General features: G+C 42.6%; 1 long non-coding RNA gene across 1 annotated transcript in view; it reads left to right on the top strand.

Moving 5' to 3' along the window:
- Nucleotides 1–13,660, top strand: part of LOC147748039 (uncharacterized) — a 63,581-nt gene extending 49,921 nt beyond the window's left edge. Inside the window, exon 3 of the long non-coding RNA XR_015308525.1 lies at nucleotides 12,513–13,660. This is a non-coding gene — a long non-coding RNA (uncharacterized LOC147748039). The remainder of the gene's footprint in view (nucleotides 1–12,512) is intronic.
- Nucleotides 13,661–17,158: the final 3,498 nt, after the last annotated feature.

The raw sequence follows: 17,158 nt of genomic DNA, 5'->3' as shown, positions 1-17,158 counted from the left end.
AAATGTCTCCTCATCATATACGATTTCAGTTTGCTCCGTGGCCGGCCCACGTGGTTATAGGCCCGTATTTGTATACTGACATTTTCACAATAAAGGTTTTTAAAACAAAACACGGTAGTAGTATTTTCATTTGTAAAGTTTTTACTTTTAGTGACTGTTTTCGAATCAGTAAAAGGCAAGTGAAATAAAGCAGTCCAATTACATGACGGATAAAAGGTATAATATGTAGGAACGCAGTAAAGATAAATGGTCAAGGGCAGTTGTGTTTTTCATGTCTGCAACATAAAGTGATCGATAAGAATCTGATAATCAGGCGTATCGGCGACTAAGACAGCAGGCCGAATCTCTTTTACTCAACGGCTCCGTCATGGAAGGAAGAAACGCCCTTTTTCTCGAAAAAGGAATATATTTTACTTGCAAGACAGTTGTAAATTTTCCGGGAAAGTACATTAGCCTGGAATATTATAACATATGTTTGAAAAAAAAATATTGTTCGAAAATAATAAAAAGCGTAATTTTTAGGTCATATGACCAAGCTTTTCATCATTAAATTAACAAAAGTAAAATGAACCAATGAAAAGTTTTATTAACAAGTCACATGACCTGTTATGCTTACGTTACGCGCTGCGCGCCGCGCCTCGGATCACTTCCGGGTGCGCTAACGCGGCGTGTCATAAAACGCATTACGCGACAACGTAGGTCAAGAATATAGTCTAAATGTCTCCACCAACCAGCGTTCAGAACACAACCCCTTTCAGCAGTCCAAAAAGTTCTGTAAAATGACAACAGAGGGGACAGGCAACAAGAACCATCAGTCAAAGAGGGGAGGGCAAGTTCTTCTCTTCCGGGTCATGTTGGGGCGCTACCGGAACTGATCGAATTGGTAGTCTACAGTGTTTCTGGATGTTTCAGACTAAAGGTGGCGTCAGCATGAGACCACTACCATCTCGTAGCTCCGTCGTGGCCATTCCACGAGCAATCATGGCAGCCGCTCCCCACCAGAAGCCTGCGGGAGTCGGAGGCCCCCAAGACTTTTGTAGAATCTTCACGGCTGAGGGGACGCTTTTCGAGAATGGGACCCAAGCCCTAGCAGACAAGCGTCCGAGTTCCAAGGTGTCCCAGGGCCATTTTAGTGGACCAGGCCCAAAACCGAAGAGCCGGCCGCCATTTTGAGAGTCCTGTGGCAGCCGCCTATCGCTGCACCGCAAGAGCGGGCGCATCTCAACTACATGGTGAGCGAGACGCTGTAGTCGCAAGAGCGGGCGGTAAACAGCTGAATGGCGGAAGAGGCACAGTGTAGCAAAAGCGGGCGGAATGGCAACTAAAACGATAAAGGGGCGCCCCACTACAGCGTGTCTTCAGGTCAAACGGATTGTGGGACAAGGTCCAGAATTGAAGAGTCATCAAAAGGCAAAAAGTTCCGCCGGACCCCGGGAGCCGGCCGCCTATGTCGGGGGCGATCTCAGGCTACACCAGTGCTATAAGACTTGGGGAGGGTGTCGGAGCCAAGCGTCTTCTCCGAGTCCATGGCCATCACACCGCCCCTCAGGGGCCTCCGTCAAGCTGTTTAGGAAGGTAACATATCACATTGTTTTCTAATGCAGTCAGGTCCACAAACGACACTCACTTACTTTGAGAATAGTGAAGCTGCAGTAGGTGGAAATAAGCTTCAGACAGTGTTACAAGCACTGCTCAGAACTCTTAACTATGGCACCCAACATCCAGAACTTATGCTATTTGAGAATGGTAGTGACATCGAAGCATCTCAGGGACCAAAACCATTAACGTACTTTCACGTATGAAAATCTTACTTGGGGAGGGGGCAGGAGCGAAGCGCCCCCTCCCAGTCAGCGCCACCACACCGTATGTTGAAAATCTGAAGCCATCGTTCTACAAAGTCAACCAAACTTGGATTGAAAAATCTAGAAAAATGTACAAACTGAAAACCAGTTTTGGTCTGCATAGCATCAGTAACAACGCTTGAGTCAGCTTTGTGTCAAGCCGCCATTTTGATTCAACAAAGCACAGGCATTGAAAAAGGCTGAAATTCAGAACTCTAAACTATGGCACCCAACATCCAGGAGCTTGCCATCCGGATCTTGGAGCCTTGTGCTGTTTTCGATCTATTCACACATCGGTCCACTACTGACATCATCTTATAAACCAACGTTATGTAAATAGTTTTTTAATAAAATGTTTTACCCTGTTTCTTTGCTGGTGTGTTGTCTATATTTTTAATATTTGCATAGGGTTTGTCGTTATTTTGTGCGGGATGGGTGATGGAGCCGAGCTGTCTTGCAGCCCTCATGGTGTGGAGCTCAGTTCATCTCACTATTTTCGTATTTATCATGAAGGGTTGTTCCTAATATTTCTATTTTAGCGAGGTCAAAAAGAGATCCAATTAGTGGCCTACTGATTTTGCTCGATTACTTTTATTTTTTTACACGATTTTTCACTATCTGCAAAGACTAAACAGAGTATTGCGACTTTGTGCTTGTTTGTAAATAGAGAATGATCCAAAGAGAACCAATTCTAAAACAGTAAATGCTTGGACAACAATCAATCAAATGGAGAGACAAGGAGGCACGACGGATTACAACGGGGGTAAAGGCCTGCGTTAACTACCCTTCAGTATCTGCAAAGAGAGAGTACTACTAAGGCAAAAGAGGGGAGGGGGGGGGGTGCAGCGTTCAAAGCACATCAGCGTGCATAAATACGAAAATGTTTTTATCTATCACGTACTTGACATTTTAAAGCTTTTCATATTTGCTATTAAAAAACCAATGAAATTCACAGAAAAAACCATAGGTTATAGTGGATATATAGTTAGGAATTTGCATTTACAAAACCTTGAAAATTCAATGAAAAAACCATAGGTTATAGGCCATATATAGTTAGGAATTCGCATTTACAAAACCTTATTTTACTCGCATAAAACCATTGAAATTCCATATATAGTTAGAAGCGCTAACTATATATCGCGCACCCGCAATCCACTGCTGATGATGTCACATATTACATCATTCATGACATGGTCAGTGACATCACTGATGACATCACTGATGACATCTCAAATGACATCACTGATGACAACTCAAATGACATCACTGATGACATCTCAAATGACATCACTGATGACATCACTGATGACAACTCAAATGACATCACTGATGACATCTCATTTGTCATCACTGATCACATCACTCATGTGATAATACAATGAACCTCTTCAGACTCTAATATAACCTTACATACACTCAGTATAAACAGACACTCACAGACTGTCACTCATCCATGGAGTTACTCACACACCTAGTCAGTCATGCAAAGAATCAATCACACCTCCATTTCCTCAACTATAAAGTTATACACATCTTACTTATTCAAACATATAATAACACATATTTATTCTCTTATATAATCCCTGATACAAGCTCACAGTGATCGATACAGCCACTCACACATTCACTGGCTCTTATGTTCAGTTATTTATATATCTCAACTCTCACATGTATTGTGTTTTACATACGTACTTACTTGCACATGTAGCAATGAGAAATCCATTCACTCACCAACACACCCATGCACAGTCAACCGCCCATATAGCTGTTTCCACATGCACTCTTGAACTCATACTCCTAGTGAATCAACTGCTTACACATCTATGCACAGAGTCACGCACCTCCCAGCCACCCACACACACACTCAGCCTCCCATTCAAATACTTGGGCAACCAATCAATAACCCATATGGCCACTCTTATAGCTACTGATCAACACATGCAGCAGCTTACACAACAACAAACATACTGATGCACAAATTAAGACTAACCCATGCACTCAGTGAGACACATTTAATCACTCACTCATACAGTCAGTCATGCACCTACTAAATCCTTCATCCAGACACTTATACATCCACTCATTCTTCAATATGTAAAACATATTTAAACTTTACAGAAACACACAGTCACTGGATGATGTCATCAGTGATGTCATCAGTGATGTCATTTGAGATGTCATCAGTGATGTCATCAGTGATGTCACTGACCATGTCATGAATGATGTAATATGTGACATCATCAGCAGTGGATTGCGGGTGCGCGATATATAGTTAGCGCTTCTAACTATATATGGAATTTCAATGGTTTTATGCGAGTAAAATAAGGTTTTGTAAATGCGAATTCCTAACTATATATGGCCTATAACCTATGGTTTTTTCATTGAATATATATATATATACATACATATATATATATATATATATACACATATATATATATATATATATATATACATACACACATATATATATATTCTTTCATACCATGCTCATACGATTGAAGAAGGCGCTGACTCCGTGAATCTGAATCCAAACTTTTATTCTTAGATCAGTGTCTGCTTATATATATATACATACACACATATATATATATGGTTGTCGTTCAACGCACGATTTATGCGCTTTGCGGTGAGTGACTGTGAACACACAAACGGAGGGGAGGAGTCCTTGGGTTTGCGTGGTCAGTGATCGGAAACCGATAACGTTCGACACTTGACTGCGGGTATCTTTGCGTTATTTCAAGACACCGTCAACATGTCAGCGGAAACTTTAAGAGACAGAGAAGCGGCGGCAGATATGCTGTACTCGAATCTCCCGACTACAATTAATAAACAGAAGGGAGCTAACAATCTCACAGTGACCAACAATGACAATACTGATGAGGATAAAATCAGGGCGGCCATGAAACGATTGGAGAAAAGTATGCGGCAAGAACTCACCAAGTGGTGGGAACATAAATCACTCTCCAAATATCTGGAGGAAGGACGGGTCCCTCGTGGGCTTCGCATTCTGCTGGCTCCAAGTTACGAAAACCCCAACCCGGAGATGCTAAAGGAGTGGGGACAAATCAACCTAGACTCCTCCAGCAGATTAATACAGCTACTGGTCAAATATGCTGTAATCGACAGGGATGCCATAATGAAAGAAATCGAATCCATCAATGAATTGCTCGCTACCTTTGAGCCCAATGATTTGATTGACAAACTACGGAAAGAAATTGATGAGCGCCTCAAGCAGCAAGAGGAAAAAATCAAAAATCGCAAAATCTACAAATTCGCCCGTGATAAGGAGGACTATGCCCAGGGGCGAATTTTTACATTCGCAAAAAAATATGAAAATGCCAAAAAAACAAAACTGGCACAAAAGACAGCCAAGAAACCGGCATCCTCGATAGAAACACCTGCGGCTGCTTCTACTTCAGCCGGGTTGGGCGTAACCTTGGAGAGCAGCGATAATGAATCCCTCAGCAGCGGCTCATCTTGGGAGAACAGAAGTGAGCAATCGGATTCAACAGAAATGGCTGTCCTAGACTTGGGAGAGGAGGTGGATTTTTTACGCTCGGACAGGATTCAAACGCTGAGACCCAGAAATCGGAAACAGCAATCCCAGAGCAAAGTAACAAAACAAGACGTAACAAACGACGGAGAGAACGCCGCAAAAAACAAAAACAAAAAATCTCCAAAAAAACCAAAGAAGCAGTACTGGCGAAAGAACAAACAGTAAAGAACACTATCATTAATTTATCCACCGTTACATTAACTGAGGCTGAAAATCAACTCTTAAGTTTGGGGCTTAGCTATTGTCCGGTGTCAGACTTCAGTTACACATGTGGATATTTTTCTTTACATTCGCAAACTTAAGCTCATGAAATTTTTTGAAATTAAGGAAGGCAACAAAACTAATCCTCCCAAACAATCCGGAATTGCAACAACAAACACTCTTAGCACTCCGGCAGGAGAAACAAGAACTTTATTGACACTGCACCAACTGGCTATGGATGACACACCTGGAGACGAAGCGACATCGACTCAAGAAGAGCTTCGAACTGCCGAAATATCTCAGGTAGGAATGAACCTAAGTCCGTTCAAACCAAAGTCTACTTTTATGCCAGTTATGCCTCGTGACTCTATAGATACTTTTCATGACATGGTCATTGAAGATCTTAAAGGACTGTATCATAAAGTGAAACATAAGAAAAGATACAGGAGCAATCAAGAACTAGCTTATACCACACTAATGAATAAACTTAGCAAAGATCAGAGTATAATAGTGACCATGGCAGACAAGGGCGGCAACGTGGTCATTTGGCCACAGAAAGATTATGTTGCTGAAGCGCTGCGACAATTAGAGGATGGATCCTGTTACAGCAAGTCAAACATGAAATCGTATATAGAGGCAAAGGAAAGTCTCAAAAAGTTGTTGTTTAAATGGAAGAGGGAAAACATGCTCTCCAAAGATGAGTTTAACTTTCTGGATGTTGACAATCCCGTACTTCCTAAACTGTACCTGTTGCCTAAAGTGCACAAGATGGTGAGCCCAGTCCCAGGGAGGCCGATAATTTCCGCAATTTCCAGTCTAGCCGAACACATTGGCGAATACATTGACTATTTCCTCCAAAACCTAGTGCAAACATTACCATCTTACATCAGGGATACTGGTCATTTTCTCAATAGGATTAACAACGTTCCATGGAGTGATGACTTACTATTAATCACCTTAGACATAGAGTCACTCTATACCAGCATCAATCACCGAGCTGGACTTAGAGCACTTGAACACTTTTTGGGAACCAGACCTATCAATTGTTATACTCATAACAAAATGTTAATAGAACTGACCAATTGGTGTTTGCATCATAACTATTTTATGTTTGGCAAGGAACTATATTTACAACTAAGAGGAGTGGCTATGGGTGCCTGCTTTTCCCCCAGCTATGCGTGCTTGCACGTTGGCTGGTGGGAGGAGCAGGTACTTAAGGTCAGCTTCAGTGAGATCATGTCCAACAATGTATTACATTGGTTGCGTTTTATCGATGATGTTTTTTATAATTTGGAGGGGGGAGAGAGCAGATGCGGAAAGGTTTATTGAATTGATTAACAACAATAATGAGAATTTACATTTTACATCACATATTGACAACTCAGAGGTGGAATTCCTTGATGTTAAAGTTTTTGTGAAAAATTCTAAACTATGTACCAAACTGCACCGTAAAAGCACTGCTGGCAACAGCACACTTCACGCCAGCAGCTCCCACCCCCGTCATGTCATCGATAATATCCCTTTCGGAGAACTACTTAGGCTTAAACGAATTTGCAGTAGTGACGAGGATTTTCAACTCTGTGCTACTGAAGCCCTTGATAGATTCAGAGAAAGGGGATATAAAGAATCAATACTTAGGCAATCCTTAGCGAAAGCTAATTGTAGACCCAGGGATTCGCTTTTTTCCACTTCAGAGTCTAATCAGGAAGCCAACATAGAATCGAGTAATAGTCCACCTAGACTGATTCTAACCTTTAACAAACAGGAACGCAAAATCAGATCTATTATCAATCAAAGATGGCCAGCTTTAAAAACTGATCTAGTACTGGCCCCAAAAATAACAGATAAACCTACCATCACCTATAGAAAGGGTCCTAGCATGAGAACCCAATTGAGTCGTGATTTTCCTGAATTAACCAAACAGAACAATTGGATGGCTAAGCCGGGTTTCACTAGGTGTTCCAGTTGTAGAGCATGCAAATTTGGGATTAACACCACCCAATACTCTACACCTTTTAGATCTGACCCTGTGGAGATCAAAGGGAAGCACAACTGCAAAACAGACTTTGCAGTGTATGTTCTGACATGCACCTGTGGCCTCAGATATGTGGGGAGCACAGGCAAGCAGGTGCATGTCAGAATCCTACAACATCTACGCGCAATCGTTAACAACGATAGCAGCTATCCCGTGGCACGCCATTTTAAAGCCATCCATCAGAATAATCTCGACTGCTTAACTTATTTTGTCATTGCCTCAGTACCAAAACCAAGTAGAGGGGGTGACAGGGATCTCATGCTTAGGCGACTTGAGTCCCAGTTCATTTTGGAACTGGACAGTCGCTTTCCCAATGGTCTTAACACCACGGAAGATCTACATGTGTTCCTATAATGGCTTTTTCCTGTTGGTTAACTTATCCTGTATGTCAGCCATTATGCCAAGATCTGACTTCTCTGTCTCTTTAGTTTCTGTATTACTGTATTTCACTGATTTATTTTTATCTCATCATGGCTTCCATGGTGTAGTAGTTGGGAGCTTTGACTCCTACTATGGTGTTTATGAAACTCGTTGTCACGAAAAAAAGAATAGAAAAAAAACAAAAATCATTTTTCCCTTTTTTTACCTTTTTTATCTCTGCAGGAGGGACACACATTTACTAAAACACTTGAAGCACGTTCAATTTTGGACACAGACTGATGGGGCGTGATTGGAAGCATCCCTTAAACTACTTCGTATTGCACGAGGTTTTTTTTCGGTGACCACGATACACACAATTCACCTCAATCTATACAATAGGCATTTATGCCGACATTAAATTGGACAGACTTATTGTCTGCAAACTTTGGGACTACTTTGTATCGATTTGATATAAGGATTTCTTGTTGCATTATTACAATCTTGCTTATTTACACTTTGCCATTCAATCATTAGTTATTGAATGATTAACAACTGATAACATTGCGTTGTTTGCACATTGTCCCAAATCACATGTATTTTTATAATGTATATATATATTGTTATATTACATATATTTATTTATTTTTTTAAATCCAAAAAAATGAATTGTACATTGTATATAGATTGAGTTGTAAATAGCGCATTCATGCTGTTATTATATTTGTGTATTGTTTTAACGTGGCACCAACTAGAGGAAAGACTGCTTCAGCCTGAGTTTGGTAGTGTGTCTTCTATGTCACTTTATCACGTGATGGTGTAAAAAAATGCCCGGGAAAAACTTTATGTATTTAAGCCATTATGAACTTACTGACATTTGATCTGTGAACAAGGGCGGACGCCCGAAACGCGTAAGATCTGGTGGCCTTGAACGCAATAAAATCGTTTTAGCCCACATTTGGACGTTGGAGTGGCGTGGCTTTCTTTCTTGGCTGTTTGGCGGCGGCTGCTGCGAGGCTTTGAGGAGAGAGCTGCATCTACGCATATATATATATATATATATATATATATATATATATATATATATATACACACATATATATATATGTATATATACATATACATACATACAGACATGCACACATTTACAAGACTATGTACACATAACATTAGCTATGATTTCCATACTTATCCCCCCACACTTCACTCTATCTCTCTGCTGGGAGCAGACTGTGCTGCCTGGCAGAAACAGATAAATCACTCTAATTAATTCAGATTTCATAGATAACCTGTGAAAGGATAGCGTACCTTTCAATTATCATTCGTAAGCTGACCTGACCTTCGTCACAAAAACCGCAACATATATTTAAAATTAATAATTGTATTGGGACACTGGCACAGTCCTCTGAAAACCAATACTGTCCAGAGAAAACCAGGGTGTCTGGTCACCCCACACTACAATAGAGTTTCTAGAACTGCCAAACTTATAAGAATTTACACCATGTGGTCATACAGGGAGCATGGGCTGGGTCTTGAAGAGAGAGTGGGACCATTGAGAGTGGGGCTATGGACTGCCTAATAAGCCAAACCTAACCTCTCCCACAGCAAGAATAAACGTATCTGCAGCAACTGCCAAAGTCCAGGGTGGGCGATAAATTGGAAAACGCTGTGCAGAGCATCAACATCTGTGCTGGAAAACTTTCTGTTCAAGGACTTCAAACACACTCTCACTGTGTGAGAGCAGCTCTACAATAAGTGGCCATGTGTGATGCATAACAGCACCATCAGGGCCGGACCCAGAACCCCTAAAGCAGCACTGGCAATTTTGTTGGAACAGCCCCCAGGGGGTGCGCAAGTGTGCACTGCTGCTTTTGTTACTGGGCGGCCAATATTGCAGCACTGCTGCAAAACTAGCCACAGTAACAAAACCAGCCCCAACCACTGAAAAATCGGGCTCCACTCTTCCAGCCTCCTGGGGAAATGCCCACTACAGCCAGTCCGGCCCTGGGAACCATGTTAGTTTGCATGCCTGAGTATGTCTTTCCTGCTGAGAAGTGGAGGTACGCTTCCTTTAAACCAGGGGTCTCCAAACCGGTCCTGGAGGGCCGGATCCATGCCAGATTTTTTAAATTACTACATGTATCTCAATGGGGATATCCAAAAAATCTGGCATGGATCCGGCCCTCCAGGACCGGTTTGGAGACCCCTGCTTTAAACTTATTGCACACCTGCTGAGAAGGGCTGGCGCTCTCTCTTTCAAATTAAAGAACAGCAAATACTCTGTACCTGGCAGTACCTGCCGCTTTAAAGCACAATGTGCTAATCTGAACGTTACTTAGTATTGTCAACTAGTATACGCATTTACAGAAATAGGAAATATCTTAATTAACTAGCTTGTAGCTTTGAGAACCATTCTAGGAGTTGAGAACCAATCTAAGGGGACCAATCACGCGATAAAACTACTATGGTGAGCTGATATGCTCCTGCTCTCTATGGCTCAGTCATAATACAGATTTAGCCCCAGTGACAAAGCCTCTGTCAGTCCAGATTGAAATTAGAGGAAGGAAATAACTGACTACTTGAGACAATTTAAATGCAGATTGCAGGCTGTTCCAACAACAGATCTGTAACCGGGACAGTCCAAAATGATGAAACATCAGCTCTTCTGGCGCTTCAGACATTGTTATTTCTGTAATACCTTGGGGAGTAGGGGCTGCCCATCACACACCCAAACTGCTGAGGAATCTTGTCATATTTGAATATGATTTGGCAAACATCAACAGAGTGCAATGCAAAAGCACCTTCATTGACGAACAAATAATTACAATCTGAGTTAGCCACCTGCATCACAAATTCTATCCTCAAAATCCCCTCGCTGCGACTGCATATTGAATGCCCAGCTCAATAAACGCAAAAAGAGGGTGAGTATACCAGGTCTTGCCCAGCACCCGCTTTAAACCAACTTGTAGTATCGGACTGCACAAGAGGGGGCTTTGCGTATCCACTGGTTAAGGAATGTTTTGGAGCAGACGAGGTGGCCAGGCTGCCCTGACTTGTATACTAACCCCAGGCCTTTACACCCAGTTGATATTAAGGAACATTAAACATCTGTTTTTGGCCAGGAGGCAGGGATAAAGGGAGGGTAGGGAACTTGCTAAGCCTACGGTGAGAAATGATATCACACTGAGTTCGAGTCCACAGGTGAAGCCTTGCTTGCCACTGGTTAATAACGTGCACCTTCGCTTTCTGCTAACCAGATTCCGATTGGACCGTATACACTGAATATTAGCCTTTCCCAAAGGCTTCACGAAGCCTGGTACTCTAAATCCATGTCCATGTGACAATTTCTCTGATCAAGACACTCTGCATTTTACATTATTTTTCACATATTATGCCCCCCCTGCATAAAAATAATGTGTTGTCCTGCTCTTTAGATCTGGCCAATTTGTCCAAGTAAGGCCTGCATTAATATATTTACAAATGCTTTCCTCCCCTATGGTCTTTTTTGTGGTGGCAAGTTTCTTTACAGGAGCCTTAAGACTTAGAAAGAAGACGCTCATGGTTTAGTAAGCTGAATCCAACTAGTGTTCTCTGGGAAATACATGTGCTTATTTTACTATGGTGTATGCTAAGGCTTGCATATGTAGTTTGCTTACTATGCCAATGCTTTCTGATTTTTACACTTTATCTGTTGAATTTTATGTTTGGAGATGCATTCTGTACTTGTTTTTTAATAATTATTTCTATTTTTACTTGTCTGTATAAACAGTCATAGACAAATGTATTCGGGCTAATTGGACCTTCTATGTATGCATGGTAACTTTTTAAGCTATTTTATTTATATGTTTTTTTGGTATAACTGTTTCATTTGTGTGCTTTTATAGATTTTATTGGCCAAATAAAGAACCTGTTACTGACTTCCTGGTCTCTAACTCGATATTGCAAGTGCTTCTGATTCTTCGTTATCTCAGTTGTTGCTGATGAGACATTAAATAATGGAGATCTCCGGATACTGAAGAGTGGATCAGTTTTTCAGGCTCATGATTAGTTGCCAATGAGTGAGTTAGAGGCTCTTGGTTTTTATTGGCTGTTGAACACGCTTACATAAGTTCGCAAAACTGATGGGCCAAAGCTAAGTGATTTGTTTTCTGGGATTTGATTCCCGCTAGAGTGCTTCAGAGCTGTAAATTGGTTGCTGGAAAATGGTTCCAAAACCCTGGTATCTATCTTCTAGCGCTAATCAGAAACAGTTGAAAATACCTGGTTGCCTATGAGTGGCTCAGAGACGCTTCGATCTGATTGGCTGCTTGGTGACTAGAGGTCAATGGCCTCTGGAATATCATTGGCTTGTGGAGAGTGGATCCGAGATTGTAAAACCTGATTAGCTGCTGGAGATTGGTTCAAAGACAATAGCATCTGACTGGTACCTGGGGAATGGTTTAGAATCACTTAAATCTGCCTTTCATCATATTCGTTATGTTTGTGTCACTGATGGCATCAAATCTTTATCTTCTTCTAGTTACGATGATTCGTGGCTGCATCACACCCATGAACTGTATAAAAATGAAGGCATTCGAATCATCCACTGTCTGCTGCACAAGTGACCTCTGCAACTAAAGTGACAGCAATCTTTCACCAACAGAATGCCACCTGAAGACTTCAATCTTCCCTTGTAGAAGAATAAAGTTTAAGAAGCCTCCTCTTTATCAAAGACCACTGCTGGGAGACTCCCAATTATGTGTGCTGTCTGTTTAATGACAAGGATGGGAACTGGAAGAGGGTCCTAGAGCCTATGTAGGGGGTGAGTCTCTTTAGGTTACTGCCTGTTGTGGGAAACAGCGGGCTCTACTGGTGGTTGCATCATGCTTAGGGTTTGTGGGTGGTGGTCATCCTAACCTCTAAAAGTGAGGATGTAATCTGGCAGCACCTGAAGATATCGTTATTCAGTCTTGGTTTGCAAAAAAGAGATACTGATTTCACTCAGCGTTAACTCCTTTAACATAACAAGCATTTGTTTTCCTATGTTTACATCTCTTAACTAAATACATATGTTGAAATAAAGTCTTCTCAGTGTAAAACTCTCTTCACTGTTATCCAGGTTATTTGATTTTGAGCAGGGCGTAGGCCTCCCCAATGAGCATAACATACAAAATGTCACAGAGCTGATGCAGAGGCAACTGTGCAAACAAATAATTGTTAGGTTTTCCTGGAAGCCTTATCAAGACTTCATTTGTTCCCCTTCAAGAGATTGAGAAAGTGGAGTTTTAATTGAGGTAGGTGAGAACCCCCCACTAATAATAATCACAATCATTGCAAGTGTGAACCACAAAAGTCACTAAATAAACCTGTACTTAGCCGTCTATTGCTCTGTACCAAAGTAGTCGCGCTTAACTTAAAGGCAATGTGAAACAGTAACTTCCCAAACAATTAAAACAAGCATTGACACAGCCAATAGGTCTCCCCTTTGGGGCCTTATAGGTGTTTAGCCAGAGCAATTGACTTTGCCAATGTCTTCAAGCTGTGCTGTAGAGAAGTGTGGCTGCTTACAGCAAGCTGAAAAGTTATAATAAAAAAGTGTCAGAAGCATTTTTGTTACCTTATATATGACCAGGAAGAAATTATGTACAACTGAACAACCCTATTAAAAAAAGTATTTACAATAAAAAATGTCCTCAGTTTTCTTTTGTTCTTGCAATACTGGCAACTTGTGTCTGCCTATTCCAATGATTGTTTATTAAAGGTTTTTTTTTTGGGGGGGGGCATAAACAATTGGATGGTGAACGTTGGGAACTAGTACCTGTATTATAACATTAGCAATGGCCAGACGCTAGGGAAGAATCAACAGATGCCAGATTCCGAGAGCAGGCTGAGGTGGTGCTGAGTGATGCTGAGGTGGTGGTAATGACTGGTGCTGAGATAATGCTGAATGATACTCAGGTCTTGCTGAGTGATGATGATGTGGTGGTGTACTAGTGCAAAGGCGATGCGGAGTGATACTGAAGTGGTGCTGAGTGATGCTGTGGTGGTGCTGAGTGATACCATGGTGGTGCTGAATGATGCTGTGGTAGCGCTGAGTGATGCTTTGGTGGTGCTGAGTGATGCTGTGGTGGTGCTGAGTGATGTTGTGGGGGCCCTGAGTGATGCTATGGTGGTGCTGAGTTCTGCTGTGGTGGTGCTGAGTGATGCTATTGTGGTGGTGAGTGGTGCTGTGGTAGTGCTGAGTGATGCTGTGGTGGTGCTGGGTGATGCTGTAGTGGTACTGGGTGATGCTGTGGTTCCGCTGAGTGATGCTGTGGTTGTGTTAAGTGATGCTATGGTGGCGCTGAGTGATGCTGTTGTTGTGTTAAGTGATGCTGTAGTGGCGCTTAGTGATGCTGTGGTGTTGCTGAGTGATGCTGTGGTGGCTTTAAGTGATGCTATGGTGGTGCTGAGTGATGCTGTGGTGGTGCTGAGTAATGCTGTGGTAGACCTGAGTAATGCTGTTGTGGTGTTGGGTGACGCTGTTGTGGTGCTGATTGATGCTGTGGTGGCGCTGAGTAATATTGGTGTGTCCCTGAGTGATGCTGTGATGGCCCTGAGTAATGCTGTGGTGGTGCTGAGTGATGCTGTGGTTGCGCTGGGTGATGCTGTGTGGCGCTGAGTGGTGCTGTGGTGGTGTTAAGTGATGCTGTGGTGGCACTGAGTGATGCTGTGGTTGTGTTAAGTGATGCTGTGGTGACACTGAGTAATGCTGTGGTGGTGTTAAGTGATGCTGTGGTTGCCCTGAATGATGCTGTGGTGATGTTAAGTGATGCTGTGGTGGTGCTGAGTGATGCTGTGGTGGTGCTGACTGATGCTGTTGTGGCGCTGAGTGATGCTGCGGTAGTGTTGAGTGATGCTATGGTGGTGCTGAGTGATGCTGTGGTGGCATCAAGTGATGCAGTTTTTTATGCATGTTATTTCTATTCAATAATCACAGTTAACAATGCAGATTTGTAACCAAATCCTCCTCAGCACAACTCACATTTCAGAGCAGGTGAGGCAGTAATACATGTTATAAATTGCAACTAATGGTATTAGCAACAACAGTGAAACTAAAATTTACTAAGATAACACACACGCTACTAAAATGATACACAACATTGCATTTCAGGCGCCCGGTTTATCCTTGTAGTGATCTGATACCTTCCAAGAACATGAAATCCATATGTATACAGACAAGGTGAGACACTGGATGCGTACAGCTGACTCTCAAAGGTCCCAAGCCTTCAGAACTAACTACTACAGGCTCAAAGAGTCACGATCAATGGAAATTAAGTTACTTGCCATCCCAGTCATTTAAAGAGGACATGCAAGGCCGACGTTCTAAAAACCACCTCAACTGTGCATGCTGGTGCGGAGATATGTTGAGGCTTGCGGAGATATGTTGAGGCTTGCAGATAGTTCGTTCAACACACCATCGGACTGCAGAAGGCCTACCTGACTACCTGCCTTAGTGAGGATTGCTTACAGTGTGATAGTGAAAACAGCAGCAACTGTGCTCACCCCTCAAAGGAAAATATTCGAACAGGTGATTTACTTGCAAATGGATAGTTTGTTGAATTAGCTCAGAAAACAGGGAATACAACCACACTGAATTCATCCAAATAAACCACTAACCACTTCTAAAAATTAAGGTGAATTAAATGAATATAGTGGTTTTAACCGTCGAGTATGGCTTGTTTTGTAGATCTGAGATGCAGAATAGAGAAAAAGGGGTAATGGCGGACTGGTTCTAAATCTATGCTAAGTGCACACGATGCTATAGCAACGAAGAGTGATGTAAGTAACGCCTCTGAAAGTTGCTGGAACAGCAGCCTCTGCAGCAGAATATAGATATTGCTTTGTGGTACAGCTGGAGTGAGTGGGTTTCGTTTTATTCACTACACACCCGATTCAAATTTTTGACTCACTTGCAAGAACTGTCAGAGTACCAAAAAATGGTTGCACTGTCTAAAAATAGATACTCGAAGTTACACAATATCTAAACATTTATACATTCCAATTTAGTTTTTTTTACAGATTTCATCCAGCAATATGCTTAAAAAAAGACAAAAACAACATTGAAATTCACTGCTGCTATGCTACCTTTAACAAGTAGTCTGTATCGTCCATGACATTGCAATCATTTCCCACACCAAGATGGGATGGATGGGGGAGTAGGGGCAGGTTCTGTTTAAAAGTGCCTTACAGTTCTAGTACGAGGTTTCAAAATGAAATTTGAGGCTATACCAAGTGTCTTCTCCCGAAATGTCCCTCTTAATACCCTCTGCCATCAAGAAGTTAGTTGGTCAACGCATGAAATCATTGTGAAGATGGGGAATGTGTTATGCCAACAGTAATACATTTAAGATCTAGTTTTATTCTCTATTGAAGATTTCCTGGTGCTCTACTGAAGATCAACTTTTATGAAAATGCACACATTCAGACAAAATATAAAAACTGTGGGTAAAACCGGGTGATGTGGTCAAAGCGTGTCTGGCGGCCTTCGGCACAGTTTGCAGGGACAGAACATCTCCACGAGGCAACCTTTGAAGGATGCAGGTGCAATGACAGGCTCCGCCTTCCATACTTCAAAGTGTTTTTGTATATTTGAGCAGACAGAAAGAAAGCTCCTCACTTGGGGGCGGAGCTTGCTCACGACCGAGATGGCCGCTTGAGTCCCGAGCTCCGTCTCGCCGAGTGACTATCCTGTAACTATCCTGCTTTACTGGCTCGACTTTTGCCTCAGGAGACATCGCCACCGCAGTCGGAGGAGCTGTGCTGCGGGCGGGGACGGCTCTGGTCCGCTTTGGTGGTGTGTGTTCGAAGAATACATGGTGAGAAGCGGACGCAGCTGCCTAGGCCGACAAGTCGCGGACTGCGGTGAGCGGCACGTCGGTGCTGCGTCAGAAGACGTGCGGCACTTCCCCCAGTGTCCAAGAGATGGACGGCGGCTACCTGCGGTGCCCCGCGACTCGTGAGAGCAGCACGGGTGTGGTGGGGGTTGGCGATCTATCCCCCTCCTCCCCTCCTTCCACCCCTAAGGGTGTAAGAATGCAACTGAGCCCAGAAGAGACGCCTGCGACAGGGGGCGCGGCTTGCGGCGGGGGTCTCGGTTCGCGAGAACACACTGGACAAAACAACACAGTAATGGACCCCCCCTAG

The sequence above is a fragment of the Lissotriton vulgaris genome, chromosome 1_1, assembly GCF_964263255.1.
Source record: "Lissotriton vulgaris chromosome 1_1, aLisVul1.2, whole genome shotgun sequence".
Lineage (NCBI taxonomy): Eukaryota > Metazoa > Chordata > Amphibia > Caudata > Salamandridae > Lissotriton > Lissotriton vulgaris.
Note: the sequence above shows the minus strand (reverse complement) of the source record. Positions and strands in the feature narration are given on the sequence as shown.